The sequence below is a fragment of the Hypanus sabinus genome, chromosome 1 (genome assembly GCF_030144855.1).
Source record: "Hypanus sabinus isolate sHypSab1 chromosome 1, sHypSab1.hap1, whole genome shotgun sequence".
Lineage (NCBI taxonomy): Eukaryota > Metazoa > Chordata > Chondrichthyes > Myliobatiformes > Dasyatidae > Hypanus > Hypanus sabinus.
In genome coordinates, this window is record NC_082706.1 from 125,451,284 (window position 1) to 125,478,455 (window position 27,172).

The 27,172-nt window shown below is 39.2% G+C and overlaps 1 protein-coding gene across 3 annotated transcripts in view; it reads left to right on the forward strand.

Moving 5' to 3' along the window:
* Nucleotides 1-27,172, forward strand: part of LOC132397252 (focal adhesion kinase 1) — a 545,830-nt gene that overhangs the window by 13,755 nt on the left and 504,903 nt on the right. The window contains exon 1 of one of the 3 annotated variants that reach the window (XM_059975878.1): nt 25,650-25,725. The exons of the other annotated variants lie outside the window; for them this stretch is intronic. The gene's annotated coding sequence lies outside the window, so the exon portion shown is untranslated. Of the gene's footprint in view, nt 1-25,649; nt 25,726-27,172 lie in introns of those variants that run through there. 3 annotated transcript variants of the gene reach the window in all.

The window sequence follows — 27,172 nt, forward strand, 5'->3', positions numbered from 1 at the left end:
AGACAGCTGCAAATCGCTGCTCCTGGCAACAGGTTGTACGTACAGGCATTGCCAATGCAGAGGAAAAACGAACTCAACTGCGGTCGGACAGAAGAGAGAGAAGGAAAGCTGCGGCAGTGACTACCCAGCCGCAGCCAACAGCCTTCGTGTGCAGCAGCCGTGCCAAGGACTGCCACTCCAGAATCAGCTTATTCAGCCACAGCCAAATCTGTTCCACACTCAACTGAGTCCTCAACTGGGCGCATCCACTGTCTACTTGACAGACGGAGCCATTAATAATAACAAGTTGTACTGCTTCACTCACCAGAGAGTAATTTCTTTGTTGGAAACAAAATTGTATGTATAAGTAGCAGAAGGTCTTAGTGTTCCCCCCCCCCGCCCACTTACAAAGGTAGAGCGTTCTTATGAAACCTTTCTTAAGCCAAAATGGCATAAAATGAAGAACCATTAATTTATATGGGAAACATTTTTGTAAAAGTGAAAATCCTCTTTGTATTGTGAAAACAGGTTACTAATGTAGGTCTTTTGTAAAAGTGAGGTGGCATAAAGCGAACATTTGTAAAGCAGGGGACACCTGTACTTGCCACAGGTTGAGTTTTAAAGTGCAATTAAGAATCTGGAGAACTCTTAAGTACAACAATTTATAACTACCTTTTACATGAGAAATTTTGCATATTGAGCTGACTGTAAGATCCTTAGTCTCAGGTCACAGGCACAAATATCAATTGCATATGTACGATTCTAAGAAGGGGAGCAGTTTATTTTGCCAGCTTTTCAAACTCGTGCAATTGAACCTAAGAATATATTTTTCAAAACAATGTACATTTACTCCTCATCTACCCTACTGGCCCCTTTTTGGAGAGCCTGTGTGCTCAGATGATGTTCTTTCTGTTAAAAGTAAAAGGCGGCATGGGTAAGAAAAAAAATCTCCATCTCACATAGCAACTTGAACAATGCAGCACAAAACTGAAACAGATGTTCCCATAATGCTTCAGAACTCAATACATTTAATTTTCTGCTTGACCAAGAGACTATCCCCAAGTCATCAAGGTCTTAACCATGTTGTGGACCAGGTCAAGCAAAATCCCTGATATTTCCCCCATTATACATATGTAACCCTCTCACTGTATGCTTGTAATGAGTTAGCTAGCACTGTGAATGTAAACTAAGGGTAACATAACTACAATGCATGGCGAATGATGATGTAAAGGCCATTTCCAATGAACAAACATGTCTAGGGTAAATATGATCCAGGTAAACACAAAACATAAAAACTTGAATGTTCTTTTAAGGGAAATTAGGACTGTTACTTGTATGAATACTGACACATCCATGCAAAATTACTGCTTGCCAGGAAGCAGTAATTTCAACAGAAAAAAATAAAGTATGAAATTGTATAATGTTATTAAAGGAGCACATTACATTTTGAGAAAATCTGCAGAAAAAAAAACCAACAACATAAAATAAAACAACATAAAACAACATAAAATAATAAAATAAGGATGGTCTTAAACTAGGGGTATTACACAGATATTGACCATTGCCAGATAGTCATTGATCAAAATTTAGGAGTCCGAACAATAACTAAGTTCAAGTTCAAACATAAAGCAAAGTACAGTATTTTCAAAGAATAATATTACTTATCACATTACATGCATTGAGATGTACACAGATGTGAACTCACTAACTGAAAACAGGAACTGGCTTTGATTAATCTTTTGTCTTCAGCATACTGGAATATTTTTGGATAGACTTCTTAACAATGGATAATAGTGTTCAGTATTTTTCTTGTAATTTTAATCTGAAACCATTTTAATTAGCATGGATAAAGAAAATTGGAGCAAAGAAATTTTAGAACATTTGTCGGCCAAAGTGCTTAAGTACCTAAATAGAAGCCCACATCCAGTTATATACAGTACGTTTTACAAAACACTTCAATTGTAATAAAACTGAGTCAAGTATAATATATGGAACCATTCAAAGCCAATTATTTATACTTTATATGGGAAGATGAAGAGGATTCCAGAATCCAAAGATATTAATAAAAAACTCATGACAACGTAATGTGATGAACATATATCAATATCCCTCAAAATATATAGTATTAATAAATAGAAATTTCATCTTATTATAGGTGAACAAATATGTTGCAGATAAATCTATTATTGTCTGGATGGGTGTATATGATCTAAATAAATAATAAAGGGATGAAAAGTAAATACAGTACATCAAATGATATGTCTTCCATGGATAAAGAAATGGAGATTAAATTTAAATTGGAATTAAAAAGGCAAATATAATCATGTAGCCCAAACTGGATAAATAAAAATGTGGTGCAAAGAGACAATCCCTCTACATAAATGATTCAATCCAATCAAATTGTTGTGTTGGGTTGCCAGTTGAGACAGATAGTTTCAGTTATCTTTTTGCTCTAGCCCACAGCAAAAAGATAACTGAACCTATCTGTCTCAACTGGTAACCCAACAATTTGTCTCCCTCGTAACCTGGAAAGTTCCTCATGCATGAACTTGCTCTGCTTACATAGTAAACATTTGACAATTTGCCTACCAGCCTAAAAACAAATTGCAAGCATATTGATAAGCATACACATCATATTGTTCTGAACTGGACCTAAAGATGGCGCCAGTGAACCACAGTGACATTTTGTGGGCTCAGTACAAGACTTCTAAATGAACTACTTTTGAATTACTCTCATTGCAATCTGTACCCTTTAATGTAGTTCACTTTTAAATTGATTTAGTGAACTACAAAGTTCACGATCTCCTGAAGGTACATTTCATTGAAGGCACGGTTTAAGCTGGCACTGCTTAGGACGAGCGACAACTAACTAGCGGTTAACAAAGCACAAAATACAAATAGATATTATTAATAACATATTTTCTGTCAAAAAAATTAATGTATATAATCACTGCAAACAATGATGAGGTGAATGAAGGTGATGCACCATCAATAACTCACTCTGAGATGTAAAGGCCAGATATCGACTTTTATTGACTGGAAGAAGGAACAAGCAGTGGTTGACCACCATACTACTTCCTGGAGACTGAGAGGCCGGGCTCCAGCCTCAATGGCCTTTATACAGGGGTCTGTGGGAGGAGCCACAGGAGCAGTCAGCAGGGGGTGTGTCCAGACAGGTATATGTAGTTCACCACAGAAGGCAAGGCTGAGTAGAGGATCGAACCGTGTGAATGCGAAGTCTGAGGCGGAGGCATGTTCAAGGTGGAGTCAGGGCAAGCAGAGTGGAGGAGAGGCAGATTGAAGGCCTGTCCACCTAACCTTGGAGCAAGGTTTGATTGATCTGAGCACCAGGCCAATTTGGAACGATCAGGTATGGTCCGATCCACGTGGTGGCAGGATCCAGGCCCAGAGTGTATCGGTGTAACAGAACCTAGATCTTAGAGTGAGGAATGACCAGATGTTTAGACGATTTAAGCACCAGGCCAGATGTTTTGAAAATACAGAGTGCCAGAACCAGATGCAAGGGTTAGGCCAGTTCTGCTCGCTGCTCTGCAACGACTACTACATTCTTCACTACTCTGAGGCTGTGGACCTACTCCAGGTGCTCTAGTCTTCCTGTTTGTGGACTCCACAACATTTACTCCACATGTGCTGAAGTGAGGTTGAGACCATGTGGCTGCTCCAGCTGCTCTGGGCTTCATGTCTGTAGATTCACTTATGTTCTCAATGTTATTTGCTTACTTTTATCACTTGCACGATTTTTGGTCTCTCCCCGCACATTGGGCATTTGTCAGTCATTTTTTTATGGGTTCTTTTGGGTTTCTTGGTCTGTGGCTGCCTGTAAGAAAATAAATCTAAAGGTTGTATAATGTATTTGTACTTTGATAATAAATGTATTTTGAACTTTTGAACTTTTCTTTTGCACACTGGTTGAAAGCCCAATTTGTTACAGTTGTTACAAATGTGCCTAATAGCATGAAGGGTCCTGAAGAGAAAACTAGCAACTTGCTTAAAATTAAAGAATTGTGTGGAAATTCGGAAAATGGTCTAAGTTTGGAACACATTGTTGATAAAATAACTCCTATGAAAGGAGCATGCAAAGGCCTATTCCACACTAGTGTACAAGTTAACCACGTGGGAGTTAACTAGAAACGGGGCAAGGGTTGACGGGATGCCATTTTAAATAACAGGATCCGGTTTTAAGGGATTTCAACAAATCATGTGAATAATAAAGACAACCCCCATGGAAGATTGACTTAAGTTTGAAAGTAACATAAAGATTAGTATTTGCATGAACTTTTGTAGTATACACGTAAGCTAAGATCACAACTCTTTAGTTTTTGTTTGCTGAAGAAAAGGAAAATAAAAATAGGTAGTTATTAAATTGGAGTCTGATGCTACAAGAATTTATTAAGGTACAAGATGTTAAGATATTAAAGGAAGTGACAATGTAATCGCTAACTGTTTAGATGCTGAATTGAATGTATAACTGTATTACTCTGTAGTGAAAAAAAACTCTTCTGTATTGTGTTAGATTCTAAAAGCCTGTAAGACTCTGTATTAATTCATTTTTACCGATGGTAAACATTTTTGAAGGAAGGTGGTGTTACGAATGTGCCACAACTTTGAGGGGCCAAAGGGTACAAAGTCGCCCCCTCCTTTTCAAGAATCGCAAGATTGCTATTAATTCGGGTCTGGGACCCAGGAAATGAGAGAGAGACACGCAGAATCCACAAGGGTTGGAATGTGTTCAGGCCTCAGCGAAACAAAAACCCCTGATAACGGCTATTGTCTATGGGAGACGGAATTGTGTATTGAGTACTGTACTATTCATTGAAGCCCCTCAGGGGACGACCAGAGTGGGCTGGTTGAGAGATTGCATCATCCCAACCTGATTGACATCTGAGACCCCATGAGTGAGGATAAAAGAGGTTCTGGTGAACAACCTCTTTAGATGCACCAGGAGAGACGCTAGAAATCCCGTGACGGTGTTTAATAGTGACAGCCGGTGGGGGGGCTCGCGTGCGTCCTTTTCCCTTGCCTGGGATTGGCGGCCTCACCACAGAAGAACGGCTTAGCTAAAGGAGAGGCCACAAGTGAACGGCCACACCAACGGGACTCCCGAAGGAATGAAATCATAAAAAGGAAAGCCGGCAAGTTTCTAAAAAAAAATCTCTCTCTCTCCAACAAAAGGCTGTAGCCTGAATGAACTGAGTGACTTTTATATTTCCATCGGACAATACATTATCCCCTAGACAACGATAGAGCTTATTTCTTATTGATTATTATTATACCCGCTCTTTTAGATTTAGTATTGACGACGTAATTTGTATGTTTGCATGGATATTATTTTTGTGTATTTTTACTAATAAATAGTTAAAAATAGTACCATCAGACTTCAACGGACCTCTCTATCTTTGCTGGTAAGTGACCCAGTTACGGGGTTTGTAACACAGTCTTTCATTGATTTTAATTTTGGTTATTATTCTATTATGGATTTATTGAGCATGCCCGCAAGAAAATGAATCTCAAGGTTGTAAATGTGTCATATATGTATTTTAATAATAAATTTACGTTGAACTTTGAATGACTGATAGTCTTTTATCAAAATATTGCAGAGGTCTGGAGGAACTTTTTAATCCAGTGCTTTCAGAGATTTTTACAAATTTAGAGTGTTCACCAGGGTCTCAGCCAGAAACATCAACTGTACTCTTTTCCATAGAAGCTGCCTGGCCTCCAGGATTTTGTGTGCATTTCCACTTTATACATCTGGATGACTTGCAGCCTTCTTGACTTCCAATGTGACCTAGAGGTTCTACACCCAAGCCATTTTTCCAGTATCCACATGACTCAGCAGTGAAGAATAAAGGAATACACCCATTGCAATGTATTTTGGATGGTTTCCTGCCAGGACTATAGAATCACACCCTAAGAGAATCTGTTTTACATCACTGTACTTATGGATACTCTTAAAATAGCAAACCGTTTTGATGAAATCTCTGATTTGTTAGCTTTTGATTCGATCCTATAACGTTCGAAAGTTGTCCCTTTAGTCAGTATCTGTAATTTTAAGTGATTCAATAATGGACAACCATTTTTTCACATCACTGAAAGAACATCCTAAATTTGTAATAATCTCTGAGGGCACTGGGTTAAAAAGTTCCTCGGGACTTCTGCAATATTTTGGTAAAATACTGTATCAATCAATCATGGTTCATTTAAACTCAGCAACTTAGGCTTGGCCCTTTTGCCAGCAACAATATCATCTTTCACTTTTGTATATAGTTGTATTTCTCTGTTCTTTGTCCTCTCCCAGGAGCTCAATCATTTCCATCTGTTCAATGTTTAGATTAAGTGAATTAAATCAACAGTATTCCTGCAACACACAACATCCCCTGGTTGATATAACTTCTCTTTTCTCTTACTCAATTATATGACATCCTCAGTCAGCAATATCCTATCCTGTTTGCCAAGGGAAATCCTTATATTATTTTGTATTGATGTTTATAAACAAGGCAAGGAACTAGTCCTTCAATGAAGGCAAACAAAATTCAATTAAAAGTGATGAATTGCACAATATCATATCAAACTACATTATAGATAAAGTTCTCAGAGCTTTATATATGATCAATATGTACTGTAAATACCAATCTAATACTCTTTGGAAATAAATTATCAGAACTATTTTCATCACTTAACAATGAATTTCAGATCATAGCTGCTCTCCACATGAAAAAAAAACTTTTTCTCATGGTTTCCTTCATGCCAACAACTTTATATCTCTGTCCAAAAGTAGATTCTGAAAATCTGAAATAAAACATTGGAAATACTTAGCAGATCAAGCTGTATCTGTTGAAATATTAAGTGTTATTGTTTCAGGTCAATGACAAAGTTAGAAATGAAACAAGTATAGAGTTACTGTGAAAGGAGAAGGGTCACAGAGTACAAAATAGGATATAGACCTGGAGATATTAAAAGACATCATTTATGGTGGTGTTGGTTGAACAGAGTGGGAGGTAAAAAAATATATTGGGTGCTGGGAATGCAACATACAAGACTGAAATAACTGTCTGAAAATGTTAAATTCATTATTGAATCCTTAAGGCTGCAGTGTGTCGTTAGATGTTGTTTGAGCTTATGTTGAATACTGTTATAATCATTTAGAAGGCCAAAAAAATCCCAGAAAATTCAGAGTAGAAATGGCTGATGAATTAAAGTGATAGATAACTGGAAGCTTAGGGTCAACCCAGTGAATTTACCAGAGCTGTAAATTTTGCATGTGGTTTCCCTAGTGCAGAGGGCAGCATATCTTGAGCACCAAAAGCAGTAAACTGAATTGGAAGAAGTAGAAATGAATCACTGTTACATTTCTTAAGGGCATTTATTTCCCTGGACAGTAGAATGGAAGGAGGTAAAAAGGCAGGTGGTTGTATGGAAAGAGCCGTGAGTAGTAGTGCCCTAGAGGTGGAGAAGTGAACCAGAGCATCATAGAAGGAAAAGTCCTTTCAGAATGAGAAATGTAAGACCACCATCTCCTTTCCCTTTCTCTCTCAAAGGCGAAATGTAGTTGGGTAAAATGAGGCTAAGGACAGATTCTTGGGAGTCAAGACAGGCAAAAATATGCGAGTTGGAAAAGAAGTCATTATCAACAATTCTTTGCCTATGACACCATACACGTGAAAGATTTAGTTACTAATTTTAATTTCATTCCTTTAAAAGGTAAGTGGGTAACAACCGTAAATGGACTTTGCCTATATTTTTGTATTTTCAAGATGTTGCCGAAATAAAAAGATGGAAATAATTTGGTCAGACAGCAACTGCGGGACACGCTTTTCTTTCCACTGCCTGGCCTGCTGCGTATTTCCAATATTTTCTGATTTCCAGCACCTTTAAGATTTTTTCGCGTTTCAGTTATCGCTCAGCAGCATCCACTAGAGGGACAACGGGCGCAGTTTCAGATCGAATTTATAACTTTAGCTTAATGAGATTAAATGTAATCGGAGTGCTCCACCTTTCGGACAGGGCAAATTACTGTCGTCAGGAGACGCTTCATGTATGTTGGAGGATGAGATAAAAGGATCACGATTGAACTGTTGTGTCTGATACGAGGCTGGAATGGCGCACACGCCAGGGGACTCGAAAACTTCCGGAATTCAAGGCCCAGTTTAAAAATCGAAGAGGTGGGATTCTGGGAATGAAGCGAATGAAAATGTCAACGCCCGCGGAAGACCCGCGGCTCCACCTGCATCTAAAATGTATTTGTTTAATTTTCGTACGCTTTAATACTATATATCAGAACAGCGGATTTCGAGGATCTAGCATAGTGAATTCATACTGAGACCGGTGAAGCACTGTTTCCCTCTTTTACATGGATATCTGGCATTGATGTTGGAGGAAGGGGAAGCGCCGGATATCCTGCTGCCTTGTTTTTCATGATCTAATCCTCCCGAGTTTTCACCAGAGGGTTCGGTACAATGCTACACCAGAGTGTTCAAAGCTGGGTGGGGTGTTAATGGTCTGAGACATCTGGAATTCTAACAGAGGTATAATTCCAGTCGGCGTTCTTACGTAGGTGCGGATATCAATAATGCCAAAATATTAGAATTCACTTTGCAGTCTTATCACCCACAGGCAGCTTTCCAACACTGCATTTTGCTTCCTTTTTTTACTGCAGCAGGCATCCGAGTTGAACCAACGTATGTCCTCGACATTTAAATGCCTTGACCCGGCAAACAGCGACAGTCAACGGATGTTTGTCGAACGTTGAACTTCTTGCATTTAATAGGCAGAATGGGAGGGCAGAGAAACTAAAGGAACTCGAAGAGATTCAATTTCATCATGTTCCTATCATTCCCCCCCCCCCCACGCAATAGTAAAATATATATTGAAAACTAATTGACAGCAAATGTAAAATTTAAGCTATCAGCAGCAGCTGAAAAAGAATTCCAAAGTACATTTGGATAAGTTGACACACAGAATACATTTGATGGCTTTGATGTTCAATTTACGCGACAAGAAAATACTAATTACTCTCAGTTGCCTGTTACAGATAAAATATCAAACTTCAAAGCAATTTTATACATATGAGATTAAACTATCCGTATTTAAATACCAATAATCAGTAGTCGAAACCATCCTTTGACTCAGTATCTTAATAAGGGGAAATCAATCCAATCAAAGGGCTAAATCGATGCATTTTATTGCCTTGGTGAAATTCCATCTTTTAAAAAGTTATATTTGTGTAAAATGGTGAATTTTAGTTATTTTGTAATTTTAAAATGAGCATAAAATGCTTTGTAGTTGCATTATAGCTGGCAGGAAAGACCAGCAAAGATAATGGTTTCCTTTCATAGCTCTACAGGAAGTTTGTGGTAGCAGTCTTTTAACAGAGGAAACTGAGATTAGCCACAGATAATGGTTACAGTGGTAACTCAAGTGGGAAAATATGAACCACAGAGAAATACGTGAAAGAAGCTAACATGAATAATATATTAATTCAGGAACTGAACACACCTGTCGAGACATTTATATTTTTTATTCGCATATATTGATCTGTAAATTAAAGTTGGCTTTCATTCATAAGACATAAATAATTTGCCATTCTCAGAGGTTAATTTCCTTTGATTTACAAAAATATTTATATTTTTGACCGCTTCAGTTCCATTGGTATTTAATTTATTCTGTTGATAGTGTATTCCAAAAATACTCTAGTTTGCTTCCTTTCTACCAGGATAATTATGTGAAGAAAACTGCCTGGTGATTTGTCCCAAGACTGCCACACTCATTATTAAAATGTTGGATGACACTGGATCTAGATTGGGCTACAACTTGATTTAAAAATATTCATACTTAAAACTCTCCCTTTCCTATTACTTTAAATATCACCAACCATTCACTGAAATGTTTAAACTTGCTTAATTCCAGAAATTGATAAATTGGTTTACTTGTACTGATGTACAGTGAAAAACCTATCAGGCTTATCAGTCATAGAGATCTTTTTATTCCAGCATTGAGGTAGTACTAGCTAAAACAATAGCAAAATACAGAATAAAATGTTACACTTAACAGAGAAAATTTAGCCAAAATAAGGTGCAGAAGCTTGTGCGTCTGTATATTTACACCACATTCAACTGTTGAAAGCTGAAATCAAAGGTCTGATATTTCCTATCTAAACCAAAATTTGTGAACTTACTTTCCAGTAAAATGTTCCTTAAAACTTCTTCCCTGTCATCCCTTTTATGGTTTAATGTCAAATTTGGTGTGATAACACTGCAGTGAAGCAGCTTGGTATTTCTTCAGCATTAAAGAAGCTATGTAAATGCAAGTTGATTTTATTGCCAAAAAAAAACTTGAATAATGAATCCAAATGTAAGTAAATGTGATAATGATGTAACCTATTGAAGTTATTTATTGAGGGGTTCACGCAGAATGTGTATATTTATTCATCCTGATGTCATGAGTTACATTTTTGATTTGTAAAACTAAACTGAACAATTGTCAACATTTTTGGGTGTGTATTTGAAAACAATAATTATTCACTTTAACCAGTCCAAATATCTCTTAGTGAATGGTTTGATGAAAATGCTTTGTTACTTGCTGTGCCTGATTTACATCCATGATTAATAAAGATGGTGAATGTTTCATTTTATAACAACATACTTATGAAATTCATTCACCTGTTAATGCATGTGTAATGCATTTCCTTTAAAATTGTTTTTTTTTGTACAAAACACCATTGTTGTACACATATCTGTTGTGGATAAGCAATTTCTATTCAACAATATTAGTATATTTATTTTTGCTCATAGGTTGAGAACATTAAAAAAAAGGCCGCTCTTCAATTACCAGCCCTACATGTCCTGTATCTGATCATAAACCAGAGAAAGTATGCAGATGCTGGAAATGCAAGCAACACACACAAAATGCTGAAGGAACTCAGCAGACCAGGCGACATCTGTGGAAAAGAGTACAGTCAATGTTTCAGGCTGTGACCCTTCAGCAGGACTGGAGAAAAAAGATGAAGTGTACATTTAAAAGGTGAGGGGAGGGAGAAACACAAGGTGATAGGTGAAACCAGGAAGGGGAGGGGTGAAGTAAAGAGCTGGGAAGTTCATTGGAGAAAGTGATACAGGGCTGGAGAATGGGGATCTAATAGGAGAGGAAGAACAGCAGAGGAGGCCATGGTTTGACATATCAGAATGGGAATGGGAAGTGGAATGAAAATAAGTGGCCACTGGAAGATCCTGCTTCTTCGGGTGGACGGAGCATAAATGCTCGGAAAGCGGTCTCTCAATCTGCATTGGGTCTCACTGACAAACAAGAGCCCACATTGGGAGCACCAAACACAGTATATGACCCCAAAAGACTCCCAGGTGAATTGTCGCCTCATGTTTGGGCCTCTGAATGGTGGTGAGGGAAGAGGTGTAGGGACAGGTAACAACACCTTATATTCTTTCTGGACAGACTCCAACCTGATGGCATGTACATCAATTTCTCTAAACTTCCAGTAATGCCCCCCTTACCATTCCCCATCCCCTTTTCCTCCTCTCATCTTATCTCCTTGCCTGTCCATCACCTTCCTCTGGTGTTCCTCCTCACTTTTCTTTCTTCCATGTCTTCATGTCTTCTCCTATTTGATTCCCCATTCTCTAGCCCTGTATCTCTTTCACCAATCAACTTCCTACCTCTTTACTCACCCATTTCTTTCATGGTTTCACCTATCATCTGGTGTTTCTCTCTTCTCCCTCCCCCATCACATTTTAAATCTACTCCTCATCTTTTTTTTTCTCGAATCCTGCTGAAGGGTCTCAGCCCAAAAACGTTGATTGTTCTCTTTTTCCAGAGATGCTGTCTGGCCTGTTGAGTACCTCCAGCATTTTGTGCTTGTTGCTTGGTTGTCCTGTATCTGTGTGGCTTTAAAAAGTACTTAAGAGTCAAATAACTTATTTTGGGTCTAATCACATGTAGGCCAGACCAGGTGAGAACAAGCATGAAACAGATTGATGCACTATCAATAACTCCAAAAGACTGGAAGTAGAGTAAATACTGAAAGGCTTTTATTAGCAGTAAAATGGACCACGTCCATGCTGTATGTCTGCCCTGGACTGTGGGAGGAGCAGTGACACAATCGCCTTTATCCAGGGGTCTGTGGGAGGAGCCACAGGAGCAGTCAGCAGGGGGCGTGTCCAGATAGATATACATGGTTGACCACACAGATGGTCTTTAATGATAATCGGATTGCTCAATATAAACCATGATGGACACAAACCTTTTATTCCAGATTAATTATCCATTACAAACCCTATTTATTTTATGTAAATGTTTAATCTACAGGAACAGATTGTAACTATGAAGTCAGAAATTCAATCTCCAATCTCAATCGCGTTTCATTTGAGCCTGCTCAGTAGTTAGCTTGAATAGGCAACATGTTTTGACCTTCACGTAAGACCAAATTGTTTCTTTTCTTTGGGTATAGTCCATTATCAAATATCCAGTACTAGACTAAATACAAAAAGACAGATTCTATTAAACTCACTAAATATTTTTGTGTATCACTTGGGACCACTTTTCGACTAATATATTCCAGTATGATACTGGGACAAAATTCAGTTTGAATTTATTAATCGCTGGGATTCTGAATAAGGCTATTTATTAACCTGCAATAGATGAAACTGGTTCTTCATTGTTGTTCTCCATCCTAGTAAATTTACACTTAGTGACCACTTTATTTGGTACACCTGCTCTTTGACGCAAATATCTAAGCCAATCAGGCAACAGAAACTCCATGCATAAACGTATGCAGAGGTGGCCAAGAGGTTCAGTTGCTGTTCAGACAAACATCAAAATCCGGAAGAAATATGCCTAAATGATCATGACATTGAAACAATTGTTGGTGCCAGATGGGGTGGTTTGAATATCTTAGAAAATGCTGATCTACTGGGATTTGCTCAGACAATAGTCTCTAGAGTTTACAGAGAATGGAACAAAAAACAAAGAAACATCCAGTGAGCAGCAGTTCTGTGCTTGAAAGCACCTTATTAATAAGAGAGGTCAGGGAAGAATTGCCAGATTGGTTCAAGCTGACAGGAAGGCAACACTAACTCAAATAACTCAAACAACAGAGCCATTCAGGAGAGCATCTCTGAATACACAACGTTGAACCTTGAAGTGAATGGGCTACAGCAGCAGAATACCACAAACGTATAAACAGTGGTCAATTTATTAGGTACAGGAGGTGACTAAAATAATGGCCACTGAATGTATTTATTGTTGGGGCCCATGAGAAAGTAAAAGGGATTTTATGACATAAAACTGTATGCAGAACTAGCTTTTTTGGACCACAATGTTTCTGCTGACCATGATGCCAAATGAAACTAATTCTATCTGCCTGCACATGATCCATATTCTTCCATCCCCTTCATGGTCATTTGTCTGTTGGAGTGCCTCTTAAATGTTCCTATCATGCATCCATTCACTGGCAGTGCAAACCAGTGAACAACCACTTTCTGTGTTTTAAAAAAAACTGTCCTGCACTTTACCCTTAAACTTTTCCCTTCTCACCTTAAAGGCATGCCTCCTAATTTTTGACATTTCTACCATGGGAAAAAGATTCTATCGTACCTATGCCTCTTGTTAGGTGTCCCCGCTTTACGAATGTTCGCTTTACACCGCTTGCTTTTACAAAAGACCTACAGTAACCTGTTTTCGCATTACAAAGAGGATTTTCGCTTTTACGGAAATTCCTCGCATATAAATTAACGGTTCTTCGCTTTACACCGTTTCAGATTAAGAAAGGTTTAATTGGAAAACTCTACCTTTGTAAAGTGGGGGGGGGGGGGCTTCTAACAGGCTTCCCCTCAGCCTCTGCCATTCCAGTGAAAACAATCTGTTCAACCTCTCCATATTGCTGATACTCTATAATCAAGGCTACATCCTGAGGAACCTCTCCTACACCCTCTTCAAAGCCTCCATATATGACTAGAAGTGTAAACAGTGTTTAAATGTCGCCTAACCAAAGTTATATGCAATTGTAACATAACTTCTCTCGTATTTAACGCCCTGACCAATAAAGGAAAGCATGGTATATGCCTTCTTTACTACCCTATCTTCTTATGTTAACATTTTCAGGGATCTATGGGCTTGGACCCCAAGATCGCTCAGCATCAATATTTTTAGAGGATCAGTCATTTACAGTGTGTATTCCTCTTACATTTTACCTCCCAAAGAGTAACACCTCACACTTCTCCAGATTAAACTCTTTTCACTTCTCCTTCCTTATCTGAAATTGAACTACAGTATATCCTGCTACATCTTTTGCCTTCTTAAATATTCACAACTTAGTAACATATGAATGATACCTTCAGATATTAGAAAAGAAAATCAAGATATTATTTATAAGCTCCTTGAGTCAGAAGATACATTTAAGAACTTTTGAATGTTGAATTAACTCACCTGTTTAAACTCATTGGAGCCACAATCCATTTAACTTCATGGGGTCCTGGTTCCCATGCCTCTGAAACTCATCTAGTACTGTTTCCCAAACTCCCTTAATTCTCATTGGTCCCATTTCTTAGCATTCACTTCATCATGTTGGGTTCACTGGAAAATTTATGATACCACTGTCATCTAGAGAAAGTAAATTAAAAGTGTGGAGGATTAATTGATTAATTAGAATAACATAACATAGTCCAGAAAATGTACCTGTCTGACAGGTAAAATTCTGAGTGTATTGGTCTGATGGACTTTCACTATATTTTTAAATTTTGATTTTCCTGAATTTGTAGTATTTTGCTTTTGATAGTTCTCCCCCTCTGCTGGAGTATGATAGCATATGTTGTTAGTATTTTACTAATTTGAAATATTCCAAGGTGGAAATGGAATCAGATTCACACAGAATCAAACTGGCAAATTTACCATTTCTATGGCCTTCATAAATCAATGTATTGAGTGCAGAAGGTGAGATGTTATTTTGAAGTTGTATAAGATGTTGGTGAGGCTTAATCTGGAGTATTGTGGGTAGTTTTGGCCACATACTTACAGGAAAGATGTAAACAAGTTTGAAAGAGGGCAGAGAAAATTTACAAGGATGTTGCTGGGTCTAGAGGGCTTGAGTTATAAGGGAAGATTAAATAGGTTAGGATTAAATCAGTAACTAGCGGAGTGCCGCAGGGATCTGTCCTGGGACCCCTGCAATTTGTGATTTTTATAAATGACCTGGATGTAGAGGTGGAAGGATGGGTGAGTAAGTTTGCGGATGACACGAAGATTGGAGGAGTTGTGGATGGAGCTGTAGGTTGTCAAAGGTTACAAGAGGATATAGACAGGCTGCAGAGTTGGGCAGAAAAATGGCAGATGGAGTTCAATCCGGACAAGTGTGAGGTGATGCATTTTGGAAGGACAAACCAGAAGACTGAGTACAGGATTAATGGTCAGTTACTTACGAGTGTGGGCGAACAAAGAGACCTTGGGTTTCAAATCCATACATCCCATAAGGTTGCTGCGCAGGTTGATAGGGTAGTTAAGAAGGCCTATGGGCTGCTAGGCTCCATTAACAGGGGGATTGAGTTCAAGAGTAGAGAGGTCATGTCGCAACTCTACAAATCTCATATGAGACTGCACAGAATTGTGTTCAATTCTGGTCACCTCATTATAGGAAGGATGTGGAAGCTATGGAGAGGGTGCAGAGGAGATTTACCAGGATGTTGCCTGGTTTGGAGAACAAGTCATATGAAGCAAGGTTAGCAGAGCTGGGACTTTTCTCATTGGTGCGTAGAAGAATGAGAGGGGACTTGATAGAGGTCTACAAGATTATGAGAGGCATTGATAGGATGTATAGTCAGTACCTGTTTCCCAGGGCACCAATAACAAACACCAAAGGGCATATGTACAAAATTAAGGGAGGGAAGTTTAGGGGAAACATCAGGGGTAAGTTTTTTACACAAAGGGTTGTGAGTGCCTGGAATGACTTGCCAGGGATGGTGGTGGAGGCTAAAACATTAAGGGTATTTAAGAGCCTCTTGGACAGGCACATGAATGAAAGAAAAATAGAGGGTTATGGGGTAGTGTGGGTTTAGTACTTTTTTTAAGGATTATATGGGTCAGCAAAACATGTGCTGAAGAGCTTGTACTGTGCTGCAGTGTTCTATGGTTCTATGGTCTATGATTGTATTCTTTAGAACTTAGAAGATTGAGAGGACATTTGATAAGGTATATAAAATTATAAGGGGTACAGATGGGTAAATGCAAGCGGGTTTTTTCCACTGAATTTGAGTGGGACAACAACCAGAGGTCATGAGTTAAAAGTGAAAGGTGAGTACAGTTGTCCCTCAGTATCTGTGGGGGATTGGTTCCAGGACCCCCCGTGGATACCAAAATCCACAGGTGCTCAGGTCCCTTGTATAAAATGGCATAGTATTTGCATATAACCTATGCACATCCTCCCCTGTACTTTAAATCATCTCTAGATTACTTATAATACCTAATACAATGTAAATGCTATGTAAGTAGTTGTTATACTGTATTGTATAGGGAATAAAGACACTTTGGAGGAGGCTCAATAATACTAATGTAAGGATCTGTGGAGGTTGAGGGCTGAAGATCTTCAAACGTTGAAGATCTTCATGCGTTGAAGGTTGAAGCTTCATTCCATCGAAGGATCGAACTCGAGGATCATATCGTTTAATACTTGCGCTTGTTCAAAAACTGCTGCAAACTTTTTAACTGTCCGAATTGATGGCTCTGCCTCCTTTAAATATTCTGCATCATCATCATCTTCTGTAGAGGATTTCATCAGATCTTCGAGTTCCTCGTTGGTAAGGGTTTCTCTATGCTTTTCTATGTGTTCCTCGACATCGTCCTCAATCATGTCAGAGAAGCCTTCCCCACCAACTTCCCTTGCAACATTCAAAATATTCCTGACTTCTGTGTCAATAATGGGGAAGCCCCTGAAATCACTGACTATTTCACTCCATAATGGCTTCCAATATACATTAATTGTCTTGGGCTTTAGGGCATCTGCAGCCTATGTAATAAGCACAACTGACATACCACTTTTCAAAAGAGCTAAGATTTTTATTTCTCGGTGAGAGATAGTACTTTACACTGCCTCTTAGCCTTTGAGGAATTGTTTTGACCACTTAATTGCTTTTTAGGAGCCGTTTTTTCACAGAAACAAAGGGTGCACACAACATAAGTAGCAAACGAATGAGACGCGAGGTGAACAATGCTCAAATAACAAGTACTGGAGAGAGACTGAGGATCTGTGAAATGGCAGGAGGCTACAGTGGGGTATGCCTACACATCACTTCATTCACATGGATTAAGTGTAGTGCTCGGCGCGTAGCAAATTCAAGTTTTGGTTTTGGAGCTTCCTGGAATTTTTTTTCAAATATTTTCAATCCGTAGTCGGTTGAATCCGCGGATGTGGAACCCGCGAATAAGGAGAGCCGACTGTACTCTAAGGGGAACATGAGGGGAAACTTCTTCACTGAGAGGGTCATGTGGAATAAGCTGCCAGCACAAGTGGTGCATTTGCGCTCAATTTCAACATTTAAGGGAAATTTGGACAAGTACATTGATAGCAGGGATATGGATGACTATAGTCCCAGTGCAATTCAATGTGAGTAGGTAGTTTTAAACGGTTTTGGCATGGACTAGATGGGCTGAAGGGCCTGTTCTATGCTGTACTTCTCTATGACTCTATATGAAACACCCTATATCATTGATTAAATACTTAAGCGTTCTTAAACATAACTTTTTAAAAACATTCGCGTCAGAGAATAGTGAATTTTTGGAATTCATGACTCAAGAGATCAAGGAAATTGAGTTGCTGAACATATTTAATTGAGAAATCAGTAGATATTTAGATAGTATCCAGATTAATTGATATGGGGTTGGTACAGTAAAAGCACTCCAAGGTAAAAGATCAGCTATAATCTTATTGAATTGCAGAGCAGCCTCAAGGAGTTGAATAGCCTACTCCCAGTTCTATTTTTTTAATCCCTATTGAAATGATCTAAGATGTAATTTTCTGCCTGATCACTGAATCCAAATTCTAGCAGATCCACTTTCAACTTCTCCTATTGTCCTTACCGAACATTTGCTTTCTTCCCACCAATGCAATATTCCAAATGGAACTTGATCCTAAATTTCTGACGCTGTCAACCTGTAGAGTTACCTGGGCCACTCTTCTGTGATCCTGAACTTTATCAAACACCACAAAAATGTGTTTTTTCAAGTAACATAACTTATCAAAGGATATGGAAAATAATTAATTTCATTGCTGGAATGTCAGAAAGAAAGAAAGAAAATGTGATTGCTCCAGTTGAATCAGTTAAGTAATTTGCACTAGGATTACTGTACCATAACAAAGAAACAAACTCTTTTTCACATCACTTCATACTCAAACAACATCTCAAACCTCCCTAGCCCATGTACAACTAACTTTCAACCTCACATTGAATTCATACATAGACTGTATTCTGATGTTGCTATGGGTTCAATGCTAAATTTCAGGAAATGCATTCATACACTACCACTTTTGTTGTTGTTTAAAATGCTACTGTGAATTACTTATTTGAATATTCAGATTGGTTACAAACCGATGTCTATATGCATGTACTAATTTAATCTAATTTCTCTTGACACTCAATATGTGTAGTGTACTTCAGAATCAGGTTTATTAACATTGTCTTATACGCTGTGAAATCTGTTGTTTTGTGGCAGCAGTACAGTGCAAAGATATAAAATTACTACAAATTACAAAATAAGTATTAAGTGCGAAAAAGGGATAACGAAGTAATGTTCATACAGTGTTAAAAAATTTGATGGTGGAGGGGAAGAAGCTGTTTCTGAATCACTGAGTGTAGTCTTCAAGCTCCTGTACCTCCTCTCCGATGGTAGTAATGAGAAGAAGGCATGTCCTGGATGGTAAGAGCCTTCAGTGATCAGTGCTGCCTTCTTGAAGCACTGTCTCTTGAGATTGCCCTTGATGGTAGGAGAGTTGTGCCCATGATAGAACTGGCTGAATCTACAACCCTCTGCAGCTTCATGCAAACCAGTGCATGGAGCCTCCATACCAGGCAGTGATGCAACCAGACCGAATGCTGTCCACTGTGTATCTATTAGATATTTAGACGAGTCTTTGGTGATGAACTAAAGCTCTTCACTCCTAATAAAGTAGAACTGCTGGTGTGCCTTATACATGATTGCATTAATGTATTGGTCCCAGGATAGATCCTCCAAAATGTTAATACCCAGGAACATAAAGCTGCTCACCCTTTCCACTACTGATCTCTAAATGATGGCTGGTGACTGTTCTCCAGAGATCCCCTTCTGAAAGTTCACAATCGATTTATTGTTCTTGCTAATGTTGAGTGTGAGTTTGTTGTTGTAACTCCTGTATGCCTTGTAAGATTTTGCCAACAACATGGTGTCACCTGCGAATTTACAGCAGGTACTCAAACAGTGCTTTTCCACACAGCTGTCAGTGTAGAGCACAGGACTAAGCAAGCATCCTTAAGGTGCACTTGTGTTGATTGTCAGTGAGGAGGAAACTTTATTACCGATCCATACTGACTGTGGTCTCCCATTGAGGAAGTCCATTGATTAAATGTGATTGAAGTCAAAAGCCTATAGAAACTAGAGATGTAACAAAGTATTTATTATCAAAGTACATATATGCCACCATATACAACCCTGAGATTAATTTTCTTGTGGGCATACTTAATAAATCCATAATAGAATAATAACTAGAATAGAATCAATGAAAGACCCCTCCAATTTGGGGATTCAGCCAGTGTGCAAAAGACAACAAACTGTATAAATACAAAAAGAAAGAAGTAATAATAATAATTAAGTAATAAATATCAAGAACATGAGATAAAGAGTCCCTGAAAGTGAGTCCAAAGGTTGTGGGAACATTTCAGTGATGGGGCAAGTGAAGTTCAGGGAAGTTATCCCCTTTGGTTCAAGAACCTGATAGTTGACAGGTAATAACTGTTCCTGAACCTGGTCGTGTGACTCCTGAGGTTCCTGTACTTTCTCCTTGATTACAACAGCAAAATGAGAGCATGACCTTGGTGGTGGGGGTCCCTGATGATGGATGCTGCTTTCTTGTGACAATGCTCCGTGTAGATGCTCTCAGTGGTGGGAAGAGCTTTACCTGTGATGGAGAAGGCCATATCCACTATTTTTTGTTGGATTTCCCATTCAAGGGCATTAGTGTTCCCATACCAAGCTGTGATGCAGCTAGTCAATAAACTGTCCAAGTTTGTCAAAGTTTTAGAATTCATGCCGAATCTTCACAAACTCCTCAGGAAGCAGAGGCGCTGTAATAGTGAGTTCATCACAGATTAGATAATGGTAATTAAGAAAATGTTGTCTCTTTATAAATGCTATTCATACTAAAAATGTATGAGTAATTGTAACATTACTACAAATTTACATTTTTTAGATTAGAACAGTGAAAAGGTATTGTCATTTTGTGATGTTAAAATATTTTTTCTTGGTTTATTTTGAATGCTCCTCTTGTTAAAGTGATGTAAGATAAATCTCAATCTGTTGCAATTTGTAAATTATTATACATATTCTCGTGGTTAATATTAAAAATATCAAAAGCATTGATATCAGCAAAACCAGTGATTTTGAACGTATCTGTATTTGCCTTTCCTTAAATCAGGTATAGGGTCAGCCCGTCTGGTAAAAAAGAAACCCCAATAATTATTAATTATTTAAGTTTGACATCTTTTGCAAATTGGTTGTTTGTCGATCCTACTGGTTTGTGCTCTTTCATTGTACTTCTTGTATTTACTGTGAATACCTGCAAGAAAATGAATCTCAGGGATGTATATGGTGACTTATATGTACTTTGAATATAGATTTATATTGAACTTTGAACTGATGCTGGCTTGCAGTCTTGGAACTGCAAGTTGGAACTGCAAATTTCTTTAAAATTGGTCTATTACACAGTTTTGCTTAAGGATCTAATTCATCATTTCTGATCAAGGGTTTCTAAGTTCAAATTTCAAAGTAAAATTGAATATCAGAGTACATATATGTTTCCACATGCAGCCCTGAGATCCTTTTTCCTGCGGGCATACTTAGCAAATCTATAGAACAATAACTGTAAATAGGATCAATTAACAATTAACTGTGCAAATGCAATTATAAATAAATAGTAATAAATAATGAGCATGAAGTAACAGGATAAAGAGTCCTTAAAGTGAGACTGTCGGATGTGGAACACCAGAAATAGAATGTGTAGTTATCCCCTTTTGCTCAAGAGCCTGATGGTTGAGGGGTAATAACTGTTCTTGAACCTGGTGGTGTGACTCCTGAGGCACTTGTACCTTCTAATTGATGGCAGCAGCGAGAAAAGAGCATGGCCTAGTGGTGAGGATCACTGATGATGGAAGTTGCTTTTCTGTAGGATTTTCCATTCGAAGGCCTTGGTGTTTCCATACCAGGCTGTAATACAGCCAGCCAGCACACTTTCCACCTCACATCTACAGAAATTGCTAAGGTTTTTGATGACATGCCGAATATCTCCAGACTCCTGAGGAAGTAGAGGCACTGTTGTGCCTTCTTTACAACTATATTTATATGATGGTTCCAGGACAGGTCCTCTGACTGACACCCAGAAATTTTAAGTTACTGACCCTCTCCACCTCTGATCCTCCAATTAGTACTGGGTCATGGACCTCTGGTTTCCCTCTCCTGAAGTCTACAATCAGTTCCTTGGTCTTATTGACAGTGAGCGAGAGGTTGTTGTTATTACACCACTCGGCCAATCTCCCTCTTGTATGTTGATTCATCATCACCTTTGATACAGCCCGTAACATTGGTGTTATCAGGAAACATGTGTATGGTGTTGGAGTTGTACTTAGCCGCACAGTCAGGTATAAAGCAGGTAAAGCAGGGGGCTGAGCACACATCCCTATGGTACTCCTGTGCCGATAGAGATTGTGGAGGAGATGTTCTTGGTAATCTGAACTGACTGGGGTCTGCATCTGAGGAAATCACGAGGGGATATTGAAGTCCATGTCTTGGAGCTTACTGATTAGTTTTGAGGGGATGATGGTATTAAATGCTGAGCTGTAATCTATTAAAAGCATTCTGATGTATGCATCTTTGCTGTCCAGATGTTCCAGGGTTGTGTGAAGAGCCAATGAGATGGCATCTGCGGTAGACCTGTTGCTTCAGTAGGCAAATTGGAGCGGATACAAATCGCCACTCAGACAGGAGCCGATGTGCTCCAACACCAGCCTCTCAAAGCACTTCATCACTGTCAATGTTAGTGCCACTGGGCAACAGTCATTTAGGCAGGTTACATCACTCTTCTTGGGCACAGTATGATGGAAGCCTGCTTTCAGTAGGTGGGTACCACACCTACTGAGCAAGAGATTAAAGATATCGGTGAACACACCAACCAGTTGGTCAGCGCAGGTCTTCAATACTCGGCCAGGTACTCTATCTGAGCAGGATGCTTTCCTTGGATTCATTCTCTTCAAGGCACCCCACAAGTCATCTTCAGATACTGTGAATAAAGGATCACTGGGGAACACGGGGGGTGTGTGATGGTTCCTCCTGTTCTGGTGGTCAAAGTGAGCATTGAAGGCATTGAGCTCATCTGGAAGAGAAGTTCTGCTGCCCCCTATGTTGCAAGAGGTAACTTTGTAGGAGGTTGTGGCATTCAAACCCTGCCACAGCTATCAAGCATCCCTCATTGATTCCAGTCTCAACCACAATCTCCACTTCACTCATGAGATGGCTTTCTAGAGATCATACCTGCACCTCTTATAGCATTCTTGAACTCCAGACTTGAATGCCTCTGAGCTAGCTCTCAGCAAATTCCGGGTTCATTATTTATGCAGGGTTTCTGATTGGGGTAAACCCTGAATGATTTTGTGGGGACACACTAATCCACAGCTGTTTTAATAAAGTCTGTTACAACCCTGGCATAATCATTTAGGTCCCCAGATGAGTTCTTGAACATGGACCAGTCCACTGACTCAACGCAATCATGTAATTGTTCCTCTGCCTCCTGCAAACATCTCTTAGTTGTCTTGATCTATGGAGCCTTAGAACCATAGAACACTAACAGCACAGTACAGGCCCTTCAGCCCTCCATGTTGTACTGACCCATATAATCCTTAAAAAAAGTACTAAACCCACACTACCCCATAACCCTCCATTTTTCTTTCATCCATGTGCCTGTCCAAGAGGCTCTTAAATACCCTTAATGTTTTAGCCTCCACCACCATCCCTGGCAAGTCATTCCAGGAACTCACAACCCTTTGTGTAAAAAACTTACCCCTGATGTCTCCCCTAAACTTCCCTCCCTTAATTTTGTACATATGCCCTCTGGTGTTTGCTATTGGTGCCCTGAGAAACAGGTACTGACTATACACCCTATCTATGCCTCTCATAATCTTGAAGAACTCTATCAAGTCCCCTCTCATTCTTCTACGCACCAATGAGAAAAGTCCCAGCTCTGCTAACCTTGCTTCATATGACTTGTTCTCCAAACCAGGCAACATCCTGGTAAATCTCCTCTGCACCCTCTCCATAGCTTCCACATCCTTCCTATAATGAGGTGACCAGAATTGAACACAATACTCTAAGTGCAGTCTCACATGAGATTTGTAGAGTTGCAACATGACCTCTCTACTCTTGAACTCAATCCCCCTGTTAATGGAGCCTAGCAGCCCATAGGCCTTCTTAACTACCCTATCAACCTGCGCAGCAACCTTATGGGATGTATGGATTTGAACCCCAAGGTCTCTTTGTTCACCCACACTCGTAAGTAACTGACCATTAATCCTGTACTCAGTCTTCTGGTTTGTCCTTCCCAAATGCATCACCTCACACTTGTCCGGATTGAACTCCATCTACCATTTTTCTGCCCAACTCTGCAGCCTGTCTATATCCTCTTGTAACCTTCGACAACCTACAGCTCCATCCACAACTCCTCCAATCTTCGTGTCATCCGCAAACTTACTCACCCATCCTTCCGCCTCTACATCCAGGGCATTTATAAAAATCACAAATAACAGGGGTCCCAGGACAGATCTCTGCAGCACTCAGCTGGTCACTGACCTCTAGGCAGAATACTTTCCTTCCACAACTACCCTCTGCTTTCTTCCTTTAAGCCTTGTCTGTGTGCAGGTATCAGGAATACAGCCAAATGGTCTGATTTGCCAAAATGTAGTCTCAGAAAGGAATGATAGGCATTCCTTATCATAGTGTAGCAATGGTCTAGTGTGTTGGAACCTCTGGTGCAATAGGTTATGTGCTGGCAATAATTGGGCAAGGTTTTCCTCAAACAGGCCTGGTTAAAGTCGCCAACTATAATTTGAAATGTATTTGGATGGGCTGTTTCTTGCCTGCAGACAACATTGTGCAGTTTTGTGAGTTTTGCCTTGTTTATAATCAGCTGCTGGTGGTATACTAACTGCAGTCAGGATCACAGATGAGAACTCACAAGGCAAATAGAATGGTCTACATTTAATAGTTGGGTGTTCTAAGTCAGGGGAACAAAATGTCAACATAACTCCAACGTCCTAATGCCAAAGAAAATTGACTAAAAAGCAGACATCTGTTTTCCTTACCAGAGTACATAGTTCAATCCATTCTAAAGATCATAAAACCTTCGTATCACTGCATCCAGAGTATTTGCCAATAACTAAGTTTCAATACAGCAATCGAGATCTGCCCCTGATGCAGCAGCCTTGCCCTGAGATCGTCAATCTTATTTTCCAATGACTGCACATTCATTAACAAGGTGCTGCATAGAGGAGGCCCTGTCCCTCTGCACTTCAGCCTGGTTTGAGTTCTGCCTCTTTTGCCATGTTTCTGCCCATAGCATTGACTCTTAAAGGTGCTGTGCTCCTGCTGCTAATGGAGCTCATGACTGTTCTGAAACAATCAAATTTGTTTTTCTTTCTATGATTCTCCGACCTGATGAATGTTCTCAATGTTTTCTCCTTTTTTCACATTTCAAACATCAGCATTTTAAAAAAATAATTTACTGATGAGTTTTATCTGCTTGACTGATTTCATTTCATACCATTAGACCATAAGACAAAGGGACAGAATTAGACTATTCAGCCCATTGAGTCTGTTCCACCAATTTTTAAAGATTCTGTGTTTTTTTTCCAGGGAAAATGCAACCATTACCACTAACAATACGTATGTTTACAATTGTAATTTTGGTTCATTAGATAATTTTAAAAATACCTGCATAAAGGTTGTAAATACAATTTTTTCCTTCTTTTGCACAAATCCTTATGATTATCCTACCAACATCTAGTTATCCTTATAGTTGAAATAAAATAAAGCAAAATTAACCTCCATAGCGCAAGTATTCTGGCAGTGGCCAATCTGTGAAATATTATTGACAAATGGCCAAATGAGCATAGTTCCTTTCAGTATTTTATTTCCATTTTAATTAGATAGCTTTCTATGATTCAAAACATGCTATTTTCTATGTAATGTTATAGATCTGACAAACTACCTGCGCATAAGTTGCTCCTTGATTAGGCTTATCAATGTGAAATCCTACACCTTGCCAAATATGTTTATGAGTGAAGTCTAATAAAGTATATTAAACATTTTATTAAAAGAAACAATTTCTCTCCTATTGTCACAGGAACACAAATCTGTTCTTAGCTTCTGACTTGGAATACCCTCTGTCATACAGGCTGACTAAGTTGAACATACAGGTCATCTCTACTCTTAACTCAATCCGTGAGTTGATGAAAACTTAATCCTTGCCACTTAATTTTAATTTATTCCAGTACCACTCTGATATCCTGTACTCTCCCCAAATTTCAGCTGAATCATGTATCTGATGTCTCTGTTCTCTCCTGCCCTTTGTTATTTACATTAACTCCACTTCTTTAATGCTTGGATTTTAAGTTCTCATCCTCCTGTTTCATACAAAACCAAACAGTGGATGGATTCTGGTAATCGGAAATATAAAGCTGCATGTAGACAATAAAAAGGATGCAGAGTGGCTTAAAGAGGATGTTAAGCAAATGGACAAAGACACAGCAGATGGAAAATAATGATGGAAAATATGAGGTATTAGATTGAAGGGGTGTATGGGGTGTCTAGGGAGGGGTAACACCTTGAATGGGGGGCCTGCCATGCCCTTTTTCAGGGCAGCTCGTCCACCTTTGGGTTCTACCTGGCGCTCAGCTCTCACCTGTGGCTCCAAGTAGCTGTAACACGCGCAGCAGCCACACCCCAGTAAACCATCTCAGCAGACAGGCTAAACCAGGTGAGGGTAGCTGACGGGTCTTTGACCCTTGGTGAGGTAGGGGACCGGCCTATCCCACCGAGTGAAGTCTGGCCCTGGCAGATTGAACGGAAGAGACCGATTAATGGTCCAACAATCAAGAAGGCAGGCTGGCAGGTGTTTGTCGAGCGCTAAGAGCACGACAAGGCACTTAGACGTCCTGGTCATCCACTGCAAGAGGTGGTGATCTCTTTAAACTCACCCAGCAGAAGGCAAAGGCAAACCACTACTGTAACCTTCCACGAACATGATTTCCCAATATGTCAGAGTGGCGTGGAGGGAAATCGTCAGCCAACTGGAAATTCCAGATCCAACCTAACAACAATGATCAGATTAAAAGGTGTTGATGCTTAAAGTAACCTAAGTGTCACTGTACACAAATCACTGAAGTTTGATGTGCATTCAGCTAAGAATCATAAAGGCATACAGTATGTCCAACTTTATTGAAAAAGGACATAAGTAGAGAAATCTTGTTCCAAATATGCAGAACCCCTGGAAGAACACTTCTGAAATATCGTGTATTACTATGAATATGATGGCATATTCTCTGGTCCCTCAATCTGAGGAAGGATATCCTGACAATGGAGGGAGTTCACTAGATTATTTAGAGGTTGTGAGGTTGTGATGTGAAATGGGACTTAAAAAACTGGGGCAACACTCTCTTGGAGTTTGAAGAATAAATGACCGTCTCATTTGAAATGTACAAAATTCTTCCATCTTTTAAAGGGAAAATGTAGTAATGTCTAATTACTGGTTCTCCTCCAAGTCAGGGTAACGTTATTGTACAATAGAGATTATCATGTTTTTTATATAGATTTTTTGTTCCTTGTCACTGCCGAAGTTGACAGACAATTTGTAGCTCATTAAGCTCAGCATAAGTAAATATTGCCAAAT